Source organism: Apodemus sylvaticus, chromosome 17, assembly GCF_947179515.1.
Source record: "Apodemus sylvaticus chromosome 17, mApoSyl1.1, whole genome shotgun sequence".
Classification (NCBI taxonomy): domain Eukaryota; kingdom Metazoa; phylum Chordata; class Mammalia; order Rodentia; family Muridae; genus Apodemus; species Apodemus sylvaticus.
This window is the reverse complement of record NC_067488.1, coordinates 25,950,904-25,966,289: the sequence shown is the minus strand read 5'-3', so window position 1 is coordinate 25,966,289 and position 15,386 is coordinate 25,950,904. Positions and strand designations below refer to the sequence as shown.

Below are 15,386 nucleotides of genomic sequence, written 5' to 3'. Positions count from 1 at the left end.
AGTATTGTGTTCAAACACTGTTTTCACAGAGTACAGTGCTCAGTGAAAAAGGAAAATAGATGGAGAGAGGCATGAAATTTATTTTTACTTATTTATTTAAAACACCTGTTTTCTTGTTCCAAATTATTTAAAAAGTGGTGCTTTATTATGTACATATCAATGGGATATCATTCAATGGATGAATACATTAAATAATGTACGGACTAAGCTAAATATATGTAACTTCAGAAACCTATTTCTTTGTGGTAAAAAAATTCAAAATCTTTTCTTCTAACTGTATGACACATAGAGGTCATTACTTTCTTTGTGGTAAAAAAATTCAAAATATTTTCTGTATGACACATAGAGGTCATTACTTTCATCTGTAGTCCTCACTGGCACAAACAGCTTCTTGCACCTATATATCATTCAGACTTTTTCACTGATCTCGTCCAGGTCTGCTTACTACTTCCACCAGGTCTGTAAGTACCAGTCTACTCTCTAGTCTTATGTGTTCAAGTATTTTAGATTCCACAAATGAATGGGATCATGTGATACCCTTCTCTCTCTCTCTCTTTCTCTCTCTGTCTCTGTCTCTGTGTGCTTTTCTTATTTCACATTACAGAGGGTATCCTTTACCATATATTTTCATGGCTTTTACTTTAAAATAAACATCATTGATGTGTTATGCAAAAGGCAGACAAGGGTCTGTAAGACAAGGGTCTGTAAGAGATGGCTCAGTAGGTAAAGGGACTTACTGCATATCTTGGTGACCTGAGTTCAATCTAGGAATCTATGTAAAGGTGGAAGGATAGAGTCTACTTCACAAAGTTGTGCTGTCACCTGCACATACTTATGGTGACACTTGTGCTACCATATACCATGTGCTCACATATACAACACTAACAATCAATAAAAATCGATACCAACCAACCAAAGACAGACACGTTGGATGCCTTCCTTGAAAATATTTGAGAACATTTTACAGGGTGCTAGGGTGCCCTCTTTCACTTTATCCCATTACCACAATGATAATTTGATTTGATGGTTACAGGTGATTTATCACTGTTACATTTGACTCAAGAAGTAGTAAAATCTCCCAGCTCCCATCTTCATCTGGGAATATCATCCCAGGATAGCTGAATTTAAACCTATATGCTTCTTGATGAAGAGTAACCTAATTAAAAGCTTATTATAAGAAGCGTATGGGGAGGGACAGGAGAGATGGCCAGGTGGCCATGAGAATGAATAAAAGAAAATCTGCCACTGACTGGGGTGGGATGCATCTCCAGGACATGACAGAGACCTGGCAGAAGGGAGGCGCCCAAGAATCTATTTAAGTCACAGCACGGGGATATAGAACCTAAAGAGGTTACCTCTTATAACCAGGCAGGAACCCCAATATAGCAATAGGGGCACCAACCCACCCACAAAACTTTTGACCCCAAATTTACTCTGTCTACAAGAAATGCAGGGATGGGGAATATAAGAGTCTGAGAGCATGGCCAACTAATAACTGGCCCAATTTGAGATCCGTCCCATGGGTAAGCACCAATTCATAATACTATTCTTTTTTTCTTTTTTTGAAAAATGTTTATTAAACAATTTTTATTGTCATAAAATGATTAAAATGGGTTTTAAAAATTAAGGGTCTTCTCTTTCTGTGGGTTGCCAGACAATGTAAAAATAATATCAATCAACCCTGATGAATGCTTTGTTCCAAGGTTAAATTTCATAAATTTCTAAGTATTTTATAATTTAAGATAAAAAGTCATGCTATAAATTTATAATTAATACCCATCTGTACTGACATACACTGTCCAGGTATACAGCAATCTAGTTGAGTGGTTACACAAAAAATATCCCAGTTAAAGCATACATTTTGACTTTAGCATTTTAATGTCATTATTTCTCCACACTGTCATGATTTCCCTAAAACTGAAATAGCCTGATACAGGAACGCTAACTTTGGGAATCTATATACCCAGAGGGATAACTGACTTGGCTGGCAATTAGTCTGATTATATATTTGTAAATGCTCTAAGGTGAATTATCAAATGATTCAGAATTACATGGCATGCAGTATCCAAAATTATGGCTCAGATGCGTTCAGATTTACATTAAGAAGCACCGTTCATATTCATTATACATCCTGCCCCTCCCACAAGAAATAAAAATCACCACCTAGTCCAGTTCTCGATCTGGTGCAGCATTAAGGGTTAAAACTTACCACTTTACCAGGACTTGCCCATGTGCAAATAAATCCTGACAAGCAGTGACTATACAGTCTTCAAGAAAACCCAATACCGTCAGTCTTCCATGAGCTATCTTTTTATAGATCAGTGGCTCTAACGAGGGGACATCTTCCATCGGACACAGGGATGTCCCCAGAGCTTTAGCTGGGTCCATTTTGGCTTCAGTAACTAGGTTCAGTTTATCACTGCTCTTGCTGGAAATGTGTCCCACACTATGATTTCATTTATGGTCTTTCTTGTGGTGTCTCTGCTTCCGGTCATGTACCGACTGAGTTGCAAACTTGCTGACCCCAGAGGCGATGGCCCCGTCCATGATGCTACCTTTGCTACCAGCATTAGAGACTGCTGAATGTGGACTGTGGCAATGGAGGGGGCACAGAGTTCCCAGGTGAAGTGACACTGTTCTCATTGCTTCTGGCAGGTGGACTTGTGGCATTCAGGGTTAGGGTTAGGGTTAGGGTTATGTTTTCATTCATTCATTCATTCATTCATTCATTCATTCGTTTTTTTAATATAACCCTTCTCAACTCCTCTATTAATACACATGTACATATCTCAAGTTATCATTCCTTCTAGGTGGTCTTGCTGTTCTCTGTTGCACAAAGCCTTCTTGTGACAACAGGAAGGAAGGAAGACATCCACGACGGAAAGAAGACAGGATAATGGAAAGCAAAGCAAGAAGAAAAGGAGAGAAGGAAAACACAAACAGGAGGCTGAGAAGGGGAAGAAAATATCTAAATTCCATACTGCATCAACATAGCCTCAAGTCTTCCCAGGATAGTGCCCTCTCCTGCCTCAAGTCTTCCCTTACTCCCTCCTCCCTCCATCCCAGCACAGACAGCCTTGCCTCTCCTCCATCAAGCATGCTTCCTCCTAGTGCTTTTGTACTCTCTAGATTCCTTCCTGGAATGACCTTCTCTAATCAACAGAATCACGTGTCTCATTTTATGGTCAAGATCATCTCAGAGTGGCTTCCCTGACTGCTTCTGTTAAAGGAATGTGTCTTTGCTCTTGAGAGGGGCTGGTGAGGGAAAAGGATGTCTTCTATAAGGTCCCATAAACATAGCTGTGTATCCTGGCCCACTGAACCAAACCACTACGTAAAACTTACAGGACAGCTGTCTGTAGAGTTCTGTTTGGATAGCCTAGACTGTGTACTGTTCGCTCCATGCCTCCTTTCGTCTGAGGAAGGGCAAGTGAACCCACAAAAATTGATCTCTTCTCACCCCCCATCCCATGATTCTTGTAGAGACGGTGACACTTCTTTTATCCTTTAGCTGTTTAGGAATTTTGGTTGCCCACATTTATCACAAGGTGGGAAAGGGTTGGAGGCTCACAGCAGCTATGGGTATGTGCATGAGATTAGCCTGAAACAATCCCATTGGCAGGTGATTTTACCTGTTTTCCAAAGAAAACATGGCTTAGTTTAAACTTACGATATTTTGGAAATGTTGCTCAGCCCCTCAGAGATCAGTTGTTCTTTCTGAAATAATATTAGTTCCCTCAGATATTCTGTGAAGTGAGGGACTCCATGTGCTCAAAGCATTTTGTTCTACCAAGATTCTGCTGGGAAAAAAGTTGCATTTGGAGTTGCCTGTTAAACAGAGTAATGCTTTGCACACCTATGAAATTTAGTCCTTTGAATGGAATACTCACCTTGATATTTCCTTTTCGTGTTTGTTGAATTACTTATATGAGTGACTATTTCCTATGGTACCTACAATGCAGTAAGATATACTAAAATGAACTCACCAAAGAAATAGATGCTCTCCTTATACATTTGGGATCATTCAGGGATCTTTCAAAATGATGCTCATTGCATATGGGCAATTATGCCAGATCGTCTAGAGATGGGTTCTCAGTATTGCTTCAGTAACGCTCAGATGATTGATTGTGTGGCTGCTGTGAACTATCACCTTAGTCTAAATGGTTAGAATGGATGACATCATGCAGGCTTTATCTATTGATGATAACTTGGATTCTATTTTAGTACTCCACAAGCTAAATCAAGCTTGAAGATCTGTTCTGATAACATAGCACAATGTTAAATATTCTTACACTAGAATCCTTCTAGACAAGGTCTTCATTTCTCCATGAATCTGCTCCCAGCAACCCATGTCATCATACATGTCACTTCTTACACTTAGCACACCCAACTGAGAGCTGCAGGCACTGGGATTTAGTTTTAAACTTTAGTATAAAGAAAAACAAGTGAAAATGAAAATCACCATGCTCTAAAAATAACTGACACATAGATTCTACAGCTCAACAAACTTTTATATAGTTAGAGTAGTCACATGGAACAGAAGCTCTGGAGCGTCTCACTGGATGTGGAGCTTTTGCTGTTCAACACATGCACACATGCACACATGCACACACAAACAGAAGATAGAAGGAAGAATTTGAGCTGATTTCGGCTAAAAGTTCCAGAGGGATAACAGCCTATGATGTCAGGAGAGCATGGCAACAGACAGCCTGCGTAGCAACAGGCAGGAAGCTGACAGATCAACAGCAAGCACAAAGCAAAAAAGGAAACTGCTGCTGGAGAAAGGTTATTATCAAAGACCATCCCCATTATGATATTTAGTCCACTGAAGCTGCACCACCTCCCCAAAAAGCATGACCATCAGAGGAACAAGTGTACACATACTCGAGTTTATGGGAAATATTTCTCATTCAAACCATCACAATATACACATACTTAAACTTAGGGATATTCAACCTTACTTCCTAGATAATGCATGCTCCTTGACTTAACAATAGCATTATTTATAAAATGCCACATTTATATTAAAATAGGCACTATGGTATTGTATTTCATATTCTATATGCCATAGGATTACATAAATTTATATGTTTAAAATATTTCATATGCTGCCAAAAATGACTAAAATAACTTAACTCTGTCATGGGTTCTTTATTTCTTATTTATTTAATCTTTTGCTTTTGGTGGTAGGTGAGTGCACATACATATATGTCCAGTAGAATTTTTCTTTACAGTTTACTTTTATTAGTTTTAAGTATGTGTAGATGTGTGTGCATGTGCGAATATGTGTGCACACATGTGTGCATGTGAATGCAGGTGACATCAGTGCTAGAGGAGTTGAACACCCTGTCTGATGAAGTACCATGGTGCTATTTTTAACTCAAAACTATCAAAAGAATAGAAGGATGGACCAGGAAAGAATAAAGATATTTATTGTTTTCAGAAGCAAAGATTCTCACTTGTCTTTGTGTATGAAAGTAGCTTGTATTCTTTGAGTATTTGCCAAACTAACTCCCTAGATAGTTCCTACCAGGTATGGTCAGATGTAGCAGGACCACAGTGATGCTTAGACCTTCTTTGGGAAAGCAAGGTCTGACATTATCTCTTAAGAAAGGACACAGAGGACAGTGAGAAGACAAGACCAACACTTGAGAGTCAGAGAGCAATACTGCTACGGTAGAGGAAGGGTCAAGGAACAGGGGTAGATATGGGGCAGTCTAGGGACTTGTACAGCTTTCTCTCCCAGAAGAGTCCCACATGTGTAACAAGGTGTCAAAATAAAACCTGGTTTGTAGCTGGGTCTGCCACCTTTTGTCTTTCTGGAATTGTATGAGAATACATACTATACCACTGCCAGCACTTATGTGTCATTACAAGATTTAAGTATGGACAAAACCCTAGATGCCCTTGGATACAGGTGTCAAGTTGAGGGATTTTTAGTGTTATGTCTGTGATGAGAAAGAAATATTTGTTGATGCATGCAAGACAGGAACTTTCTGGTGGGGTTTTGAGTAAATCTGCATAGATTTATATCTAGTGACCAGTCTCCCTGCAGAGATGCATGGAAGGGGCCAGTAAGTCTACTTGCATGAGATTTATGAGACATTGCATGCCATGGGTAGAGAAAAAGAAACTAGAGACCTTTCATCCTATTAATTCAATGCACATCAGTACACAACTATAACAATATGCAGGCATTGTGATTCCTCAGGAAAGACACTACAAGCACACAAGTAAATAGACACTGAATCGGGGGGGGGGGGGGGTGAGAATGGGATTGGTATGGGAGGGGTGTCCTTTAACAGAAGCAGTCAGGGAAGCCACTCTGAGATGATCTTGACCATAAAATGAGACACGTGATTCTGTTGATTAGAGAAGGTCATTCCAGGAAGGAATCTAGAGAGTACAAAAGCACTAGGAAGAAGCATGCTTGATGGAGGAGAGGCAAGGCTGTCTGTGCTGGGATGGAGGGAGGAGGGAGTAAGGGAAGACTTGAGGCAGCAGAGGGCACTATCCTGGGAAGACTTGAGGCTACAATGATGCAGTATGGAATTTAGATATTTTCTTCCCCTTCTCAGCCTCCTGTTTGTGTTTTCCTTCCCTCCTTTTCTTCTTGCTTTGCTTTCCATTGTCCTGTCTTCTTTCCTTCGTGGATGTCTTCCTTCCTTTCTTTTGTCACAAGAAGGCTTTGTGCAACAGAGAACAGCAAGACCACCTAGAAGGAATGATAACTTGAGATATGTACATGTGTATTAATAGAGGAGTTGAGAAGGGTTATATTTAAAAAAATGAATGAATGAATGAATGAATGAATGAAAACATAACTACTAAGGAAAAGGTTAAAATTGAAATGCCATTTATGCCTGCTGGGAGAGGAGAAAATCAGTTTTTATTTCCAACAGTGTGAGACTGTTTAAACATTTCAGGACAGGCCTCATGTTCAGGAGTACTTTGTGATTTTTAATAGAGTAAAGAGAAAGCAAAGAACGTTTAAATTTGGCACAATCTCATTTGCCAATTTTTGCCTTTTTATGTGCATTTAAGTTGCTACAAAATGCCTTGATAAAGATGTACACAGTAAAATCATTACTACAGTTACACAAAGCTATATCTCTACCACTTTCCATTTCTCTTAGCAAATTTTAAATGATTTTAAATGTAGACTTCAGCACCATAGAATAAGACACTTATTTTCTCTTTTTCTTGATTGAGAATTTCATATATATACATATATGTATATATATATATAATATGTTTGATCAAATCCACCCCACTATAGTGTCTCCCATATTTCCCCATCCTCATATCACTAGATTCCATGTGCTCTCCTTTCATTAGTTTATTTCTTTATTCACTTTATATCCCATTTGCAGCTCCTCATTAATGTATTTATTTACTAAAACTTCCTGAATGCACTTAATGTGCCTGTATATGGGTGGGCATAGGCCCACCAACTGCAGCATAGGTAATTTTGGGGGCCACACACCCAAACATTGGACTATCCCTCCCTTACCAGTCGTGAGTTGTCAATAGCTTCCTATATTCAAGAAATAAAATGAAGTTTCCTTTTTTTCTATGAGAACTCCAGCTCAAGAATGTTCTCCACTCTGTATAACAAGTTCCAAGGCACTAACGTTCACATTTGATTGAAAAGACAAAGGCACAGACTTAGGGGGTTATTTTCTTAATGTTCAGCATGATGGAATGAAGGAGCGGGGTGGCTTTGGGGCAGGCTTAAGGTCTTAATATCCGCTATGGAAAGAAAACAGGACAATCACTCAGGTGTGTCCCTGAACAGTCCTTTCGCAGGTGTGGAAAACAATGGTTATTCATAGTCTAGAAATTTCTAATATTAATTTTCTATTTGCTCATTTGATCCTTATTCTTTTAATAATATACCATCTATGTAATTTCCTAAATAAAATCCTTAGTATTCAGGTTTGGTCTATTTGATGAAGTTGGTAAGAACCCCAGTAAATCCCACAGCGGGATTTATTCCTCTCCGTGTCCTTTTCCTCCTTTTTAAATATTGAAAACGTATAGTATATTTGTAGCTTTGATCAAGGTACAGAATATGATGTAAATAATACCTAAAGAAGTGATACAGTTTCAGCCAAATACATATCAGGAAGAACAACTGTGATAAACCTAATAGGCAAAAGATTTTCTTTTGTGTACTACTGCGCATAGTCTTCAATTCATAGGAACTTTTACTGTGGTGAATAATTCTAGTTAAACTTTCTAAGACCTTCACAGTTAGTCACTTAAGAGAAAAGAGAAGGTTTTCTTTGGTGATTAGATAAGAAAACTGTATTTTACTGAAACAAAAATATTTTCTTTCAAGTAGGAGATGGTGCAAATAGTTTTATATAAAGCAGCTCAGCATACAAGGATTTTATTTTATATTAGGAGTTAAGAACACTCTCAAGTGATCAATGACTTAGGATTCTTTATGAAATGAAAACATACTTTATAGTTCCTGGATACTGTAACTTATTTCTGAAATTTCTTTTTTTTTCTCTTACTTCAGAAAGTCATGAAAAGATTGACTCATTTCCCAAAGGAGCATTGATCAGCTTTACCCACAGCTGAGAAGTTTCTTGGCTTTAAGTGGAGGAACCCTCAGCAGTAACAATGTCTTCTGGCCCTTTAGCTACTTACTTATATCCCTAAGGCTCAAGTTTATCAAAGGTTTCCCATAAAATTTAAATGCAGTACAAATATTTATGCCTTACATCATTTTGCTTTAGGCTTCCCAAAGGACCCTTTCCAACAACTACATATCACACACACACACACACACACACACAGACACACACACACACAGACACACACACACACCATAAATAAAAGGCATCTCTAGGGATTTCTAATCTTGATTTTGAATCTATTAAAGGGCTTACATTATGAGAGCATATTATTATTTTAAGAACAAGGCAAATCCTGAGAACAGGAACAGCGCAGAACCTCCTACTTCTTCCTCTCTGTCCTTAGATATTTGATAACTATTTAGAGAGGGAAAATTTTAGTAGTAGAACTGTGTGTTAACTTTTTCTTTAAAAAGGAATTGTATTTTATTTATGTGTGAGTCTTTGTGCATGTGTGCACATGTATATGTGCAGATGCCTGTAGATATCGAAAGGGAAGAATCACATCCCTGGGAGTTGGGGTTACAGACATGAGTGGGAGGCTGGATATGGGTACTGGGATCTGAACTTTGATTCCCCAATGGAGGAGCAATGAGCATGCTCAACTGAGTCATAGCCCAGTGGTTCTTAAATACGGAACACGGTATTATTTTATAGGATATATCCCTGATACTATGGTGAGCCCTCATGCATAGCTAACTCATTTATAGCTGTTTTCTGCTGTGTCCCTTCACTAGTTTAACCATAAAGAAAGAAAATCAGAGATGGCAAGAGAATGTGATTAGGGTGATTAGGTAGTTAATATGATAGGTCATTTGCTTAATTCACTTATTATAATTATCTCAAAATTCATTATTTTTCTTTAGACTGAACTAATTTTTTATGACTGAAAAAATTGAGTGCATGTTTATATCACATTTCTTCATCCATTTTTCTGGACTCCTAGGTTGTTGCATAATTTAGCTACTGTGACCAGTCATGTGAAGGATCTCTGTGACATATTGATTTGTAATACCCAGAGTGTAAGATCTGGGTCATCCATGCCATAATTGCTTAACCTCAGAGGTTTGACACACACATGATGTAGTTTAACAAACTTATTGAATACAATCAACATGTAATCTGTGCTTAATGTATACTTTTTAGCAGGTTGTAGCTGGGTAAACACTATAATCACAGCAGCAAGTTTGTCTAATACTTCCTAAGTTGCTTTTTGACTTTCCTAAGATTTGTTGTATTAAAAAAATATAAGAAAAAGTATTCCCATTATTTATGCAAATTTTATAATGTATAACATTGCATTCTTAGCTATGGAAAGTATGATCACCCACTCTCTAGAATGCATTCATTTAGGGGTCTAACCCTCATGGAATGATAGCTACCCACTTTACTTCTTTTGTGGATATCTCATGGAATCCATTAATGCTTGTCTTTTTGTGGCTAGCTTATTTAGGCAGTGAAAGACTGGAGCAGACCCTACTCGTAGGAAGACAGACTCTCACTGATACCGACTTAGATGGATGCTGAAGGCCAGCTCTGGAGAAGAAGAGGAGTAGCCTTTGGCAAGTTGTAAAGAAGCTCTAAATGGCATCGAGTGGCTGTCTTAGGACTAGTATCAAAGCAGGGAGACTCAAAGTCCAACAATAAAGAGAAAACATTTTGCAACTTCAGTGCAGAGCAAGAAGGAGGGGGAAGGAAGCACCCGGAGGCTCTATGGGAGGTCAGATAAGAGTGATAAAACAACAGAATTTTCTGGGTTTGGTAAGTGAGAGCACAGTGTACTGTTGTATTTGGCGTTCTTTGAATGAGGTCTTGAGTTTGTTCAAGCATGTCATCCACAGGTCTCTGTCCTCATAGAGACATGGAAGGTGGGGGTATTTGCCCTTAGTGGTCTGTGACTACCTTTGTTGTTTCCACCAGAGAAATTTTTGCTGTGCCTGTTAGTTTTCTATCCAAACTTGTGGCTTCTTGTTGCTGTTCTGACCTCATGCTAAATGATGCTTATCTACAATGCTTATTATTGAATTACTTGAAATAGGTTTAACCAGACAGACAAGTAAGTACGAAAGTAACACACAAAGTTTTGGTAAATATTATGGATGATTCTAAGAAAGAGTTGAACCTGATGGTCGATGGTTTCACTGTTGGCTCATTGTGTGTCCTTTAATGAAAATTAGAACATGTCACATACCAGATAGCTGGAACTCAAAGTAGGGCTGGGGTAGACAGAGAATTTATCTCCTACCATAGGAATCTCAAGGACCTTTGTTTAGCCTTTGGGACTGGTTGTTTTTATTTATGTTGTCATTTTTATTTACATGCCATTGGTCAGCCAGCTAAAGTGATTAGTGAACTGTTCCAAGCAAGGAATAAAATTCGCTAAATATTTAACCCAAATGTTAATTTTTTCCACTACATAAATTGCTAAGCACATTTAAATTGTATGTTTTATAATAACTACTGAGGTTTATTTTTCTTTTATGGTTTTACTGTTTTCTTTCTTTTCCATTATTTTTCTAAGCTATCATTCATGAGTATATGAATGATTGTGTGTGTGTGTGTATGTGTGTGTGTGTGTGTGTATGTGTGAGTGTGTGTGTGTGTGTGTGTGTGTGTGTGTGTGTGTGTGTTTTGCAGGTTCTATAGGGAAAACCTGAAGATAGGGGAATGCAGGAGCTAGTCATACTGGAGCCAGAGTCAGGAAACAGAAGGATGAATTTTGGTGTTTCTCTATTTTATTCAGGACTTTATTTAATCCATGACCATAACCCATGGAAGAGTGCCTCCCTTCATCCTTATTGTAGGTATTTCCCCTCAGATAGTTCTTTGTGAAAATACTCTAATACACACATGAGTTTCTGTGGTGATTATAAATCTCATCAATCTGGTAATAAATATCCACTATCATGTGTATTTTTATGTAGTAAATTTATATGCATAAATGTATATACATATGTATGAATATGTAGTAGTTTTCACTTAGGTATTTAGGATGTTGTAAAGAGATGGCTTAATTATCTTTCTAAAACCATAAAAGATATGATCTTGCTTTTATAATGTAACCAGATTTACTTTCTGTGTCTTTATTTACATAATGAGAACAATAAACATTAGATTGTAAACTAACACATATGAAAATACTTGGAGGATTCCAGGCACATTGTAAACACATAGTAAGCATTTATTGAATTATCTCCTAGCTAAATAATTAAAAACATTGATTTGGCAAGATTTAGAGGCACATCTTTGTTGTGTGCTTGTCTGATAAATATGGATAAATAGCTATTTATTCCTGATAAGGCACCTGTCACAGACCAAAGGGAAGACTCCATCAACATCTAACTTGGTCAACCATCAAGTTTACTGGACTTACTTATAGGGTTATAGGTGAGGCTTAATTTTAGGTAAATCATATTAAAAGGAGCTCCACCACTGAAAAGCTCACCACAGCATGGATAATGACACACAGTAATATTGGAACTCCCTGGATGATTTGTAGGGAGCTAGAAAGATCAGATTGGAGACTCTCCTCTTCCCAGGATTTCTGATTGCTCATATAATCATAGAGATTGTGGGGAGGTGTCATGGATCATGGAAGTTTCATAAGCTTTTGGAAACCTGGGATTGTTTAATTTCTGAACCTTGCCAGTTTTATGTGCTTAATTGTACAGAGCCCCCCCCCCCTGCCATTACAGCCATTATAAAATGTCTTTATTTAGAAGAAATTGATACCCACTTTCATCCATTAGTAACTATCCATTCTAGTTCCTCTTCCGAGGGAGATCAATTCATTCGTTTGTGCTTCTACAAATTTTAGCTTGGTTAGCATGGACTTAGCAGCTAATATTCACATATAAGAAAATACACACCATATTTATCTTTCTGGATCTGAGATACCTTACGCAGACTGATTTTCTTCTATTTCCACCCATTTACCTGCCAATGTCATGATATCATTTTTTAAACATCTGAGTAATATTCCATTGTGTAAATGTACCACACTTTGTTTATTTGTTTCCAATGTCTGGCTGTTATGAATAGAGCAGCAATGTGCATGATTGAGCAAGTCTGTCTGTGGTAGGATGGAACATTCTTAGGCATATGTCTAAGAGTGGTATAAATGCATCTTGAGGATCAATACCCATCTTCCTGAGATGTCACAATAATTTCCACAGTGACTTTGCAAGTCTTCAGATCCCCCATCAATGGGTAGGTGTTCCCCATCCTCACCAGAATGAACTGTCATTTGCTTTATTGAGCATAGCTATTCTGATAGGTATCTGATGAAATCTCAAAGTAGTTTTGATTTCCACATTCCTGATGACCAAGGATGCTGAACATTTCTTTTTTTTTTTATTCGATATATTCTTTATTTACATTTCAAGTGATTTTTCCCTTTCCTGGATCCCCCCTCCCCGAAAGTCCCATAAGCCCTCTTCCCTCCCCCTGTTCCCCAATCCACCCCTTCCCTCCCTGTCCTGGTATTCCCCTACACTGCTGCACTGAGCTTTTTCAGGACAGGGGGCCACTCCTTTTTTCTTCTTGGGCACCATTTGATATGTGCATTGTGTTTTGGGTATTCCAAGCTTATAGGCTAATATCCATTTATCAGTGAGTGCATACCATGAGTAAGTGTTTCTCAGATTTTTATATTTCACCTTTTGATAATTCTCTGCATCTCATTTTTAACTGGGATATTTGTTTCCTTGGTATCTAGTTTTAAAAGTTCTTTATATATTTTGTATATTAGCCCTCTACAGGTTGTGTAGTTGTTAAAAGTATTTTCTTATTCTGTGTCTGAATGATGGTGTCCTTTGCCTTACAGTAGCTTTTTGGTTTCATGAGGTCCCATTTATTAATCGCTGATTTTAGTGCCATTATGTTAATGATGCTCTGTTCAGAAAGTCTTGTCCTCGCTCAATAAATCAAATGGCCGTTCATGCTGATGAGGATGTAGAGAGGGGAGACCACCTACCCATTGTTGCGGGGGGGGGGGGGGACTGAAAACTTGCACAGTCACTATGGAAACCAGTGTCACCTCTCAGGAAGCTGGGAATTGATGTTCAAGATCCATTCAAGGAAATCTATCAGGTTCAGTGTATCTGGTTTTATGTTTGAGGCATTGATCAATTAGGGCTGAATTTTGTGCCTGGGCATTGTTTAATTTCAATTTTGTGCAGCAGGGTGATTGATTAAGTATGGATATATCTGGATTCTTCCACATATAGCCATCAGTTTGACCAGCAACATTTGTTGAAGATGTTATGTTTTTTTTTCTGGTGTGTATTTCTGTATTCTTCATCAAAAAATCATGTCCTTAGGTGTAGGGATTTATGTCTGGGTCTTCATTTAGATCCCACTGATCAACATTTTTTTTTATCAATACCATTCTGTTTTTATTACTATGGTCCTGTAGTACAACTTGATGTCAGAAATGGTGATACTGCCATCAATTCTTTTATTATTCAGATTTTCAATGTCCTGGGCTGTTTGTGTTTCCACACGAAACTGAACATTGTCCTCTTAAGATCTGTAAATAATTGTGTTAGAATTTTGATGGGGATTGCATTGAACATGCAGATTGCTTTTGGTAGGATGACAATTTTTTTTACTATGTTAATCCTCCTGAACCATAAGCATGGGAGATGTTTCCATCTTCTGGTGTCTTCTTCAAGTTTTCTTTAATGTCTTAAAGTTTTCGTTATCCAAATCTTTAACTTGTTTTGTTAGTGTTACTCCAAGATGCTTACATGCATGTATGTATGTATGTATGTATGTATGTATGTATGTATGTATGTAATGCATGAATATATGTATTTATTTGTCTTTAAGGCTATTGTGAAAGGTGTTTATTTACTGATTTCTCAGTTTTTCATTTGTATATAGGAAGACTATTGATTTTTGTCTATAAATTTTGTTTCCTTCTACTTGAAAGTGTTTTTCTGGCATAGGAGTTTCTTAGTGAAATTCTCAGGGTCACTCATGAGAACTATCGTCATTTGCAAAATGTTACTGTGACTTCTTTTCTTCCTATTTGTATTCTCTAGATCTTCTTCAGTTTTATTATAACTCTAGTTTAGACTTCAAGTACTATATTGAATATGTATGGAGATTGAATTATTCCTCATTTTAGTGGAAATCCTTTCAGTTTCTCTCTATTTAGGTTGATATTGCCTGTAGGCTTGCTGCAAATCTCTACTATGTTTAGATATGTTCCTTGTATCCCTAGTCTTTTTGGGATATTTATTATGAAATGGTGTTGGATTTTATCAGAGGACTTTAATGCACTTAATGAGCTGGCCATGTTCTTCTGTTTCTATTTTGTGGGCTCATTTCAGGAGCATTGCCATTAATGAATGAAATTAATTCTTTATATTTGCTTTTATTTCATAGGGGGATATAGGCCTATTTTAATTACTTGTCTGACCTTGACTTAACTTTGTAAGTGGCATATATCAAGAAAATCATCCATTTTTTTTTCAGTTTCCAATTTGATAGAGCGCAGGTTTCTGCAGCATGTCCTTATGAGTCTCTTGATTTACTTGTTCTTGGTCATTATGTAGCCCCTTTCATTCTTACTTCTGTTTATTTGGACCTTCTTTTCCATTTTCCAGCTAATTTGGATAATAAATTGTTAATCTTACTGATTTTTGCAGGAGACAAACTCTTTATTTCCTTGATTTTTTTTTTTTTTTGGTATTTTTTGTTTCTGTTTTATTGATTTCAACTCTCAGTTTG

The 15,386-nt window shown here is 37.5% G+C and overlaps 1 pseudogene; it reads right to left on the bottom strand.

The window, feature by feature from the left end:
* Positions 1 to 2,191: 2,191 nt before the first annotated feature.
* Positions 2,192 to 13,627, bottom strand: LOC127668122 (WD repeat-containing protein 20-like; annotated as a pseudogene).
* Between the last annotated feature and the right edge of the window lie 1,759 nt (positions 13,628 to 15,386).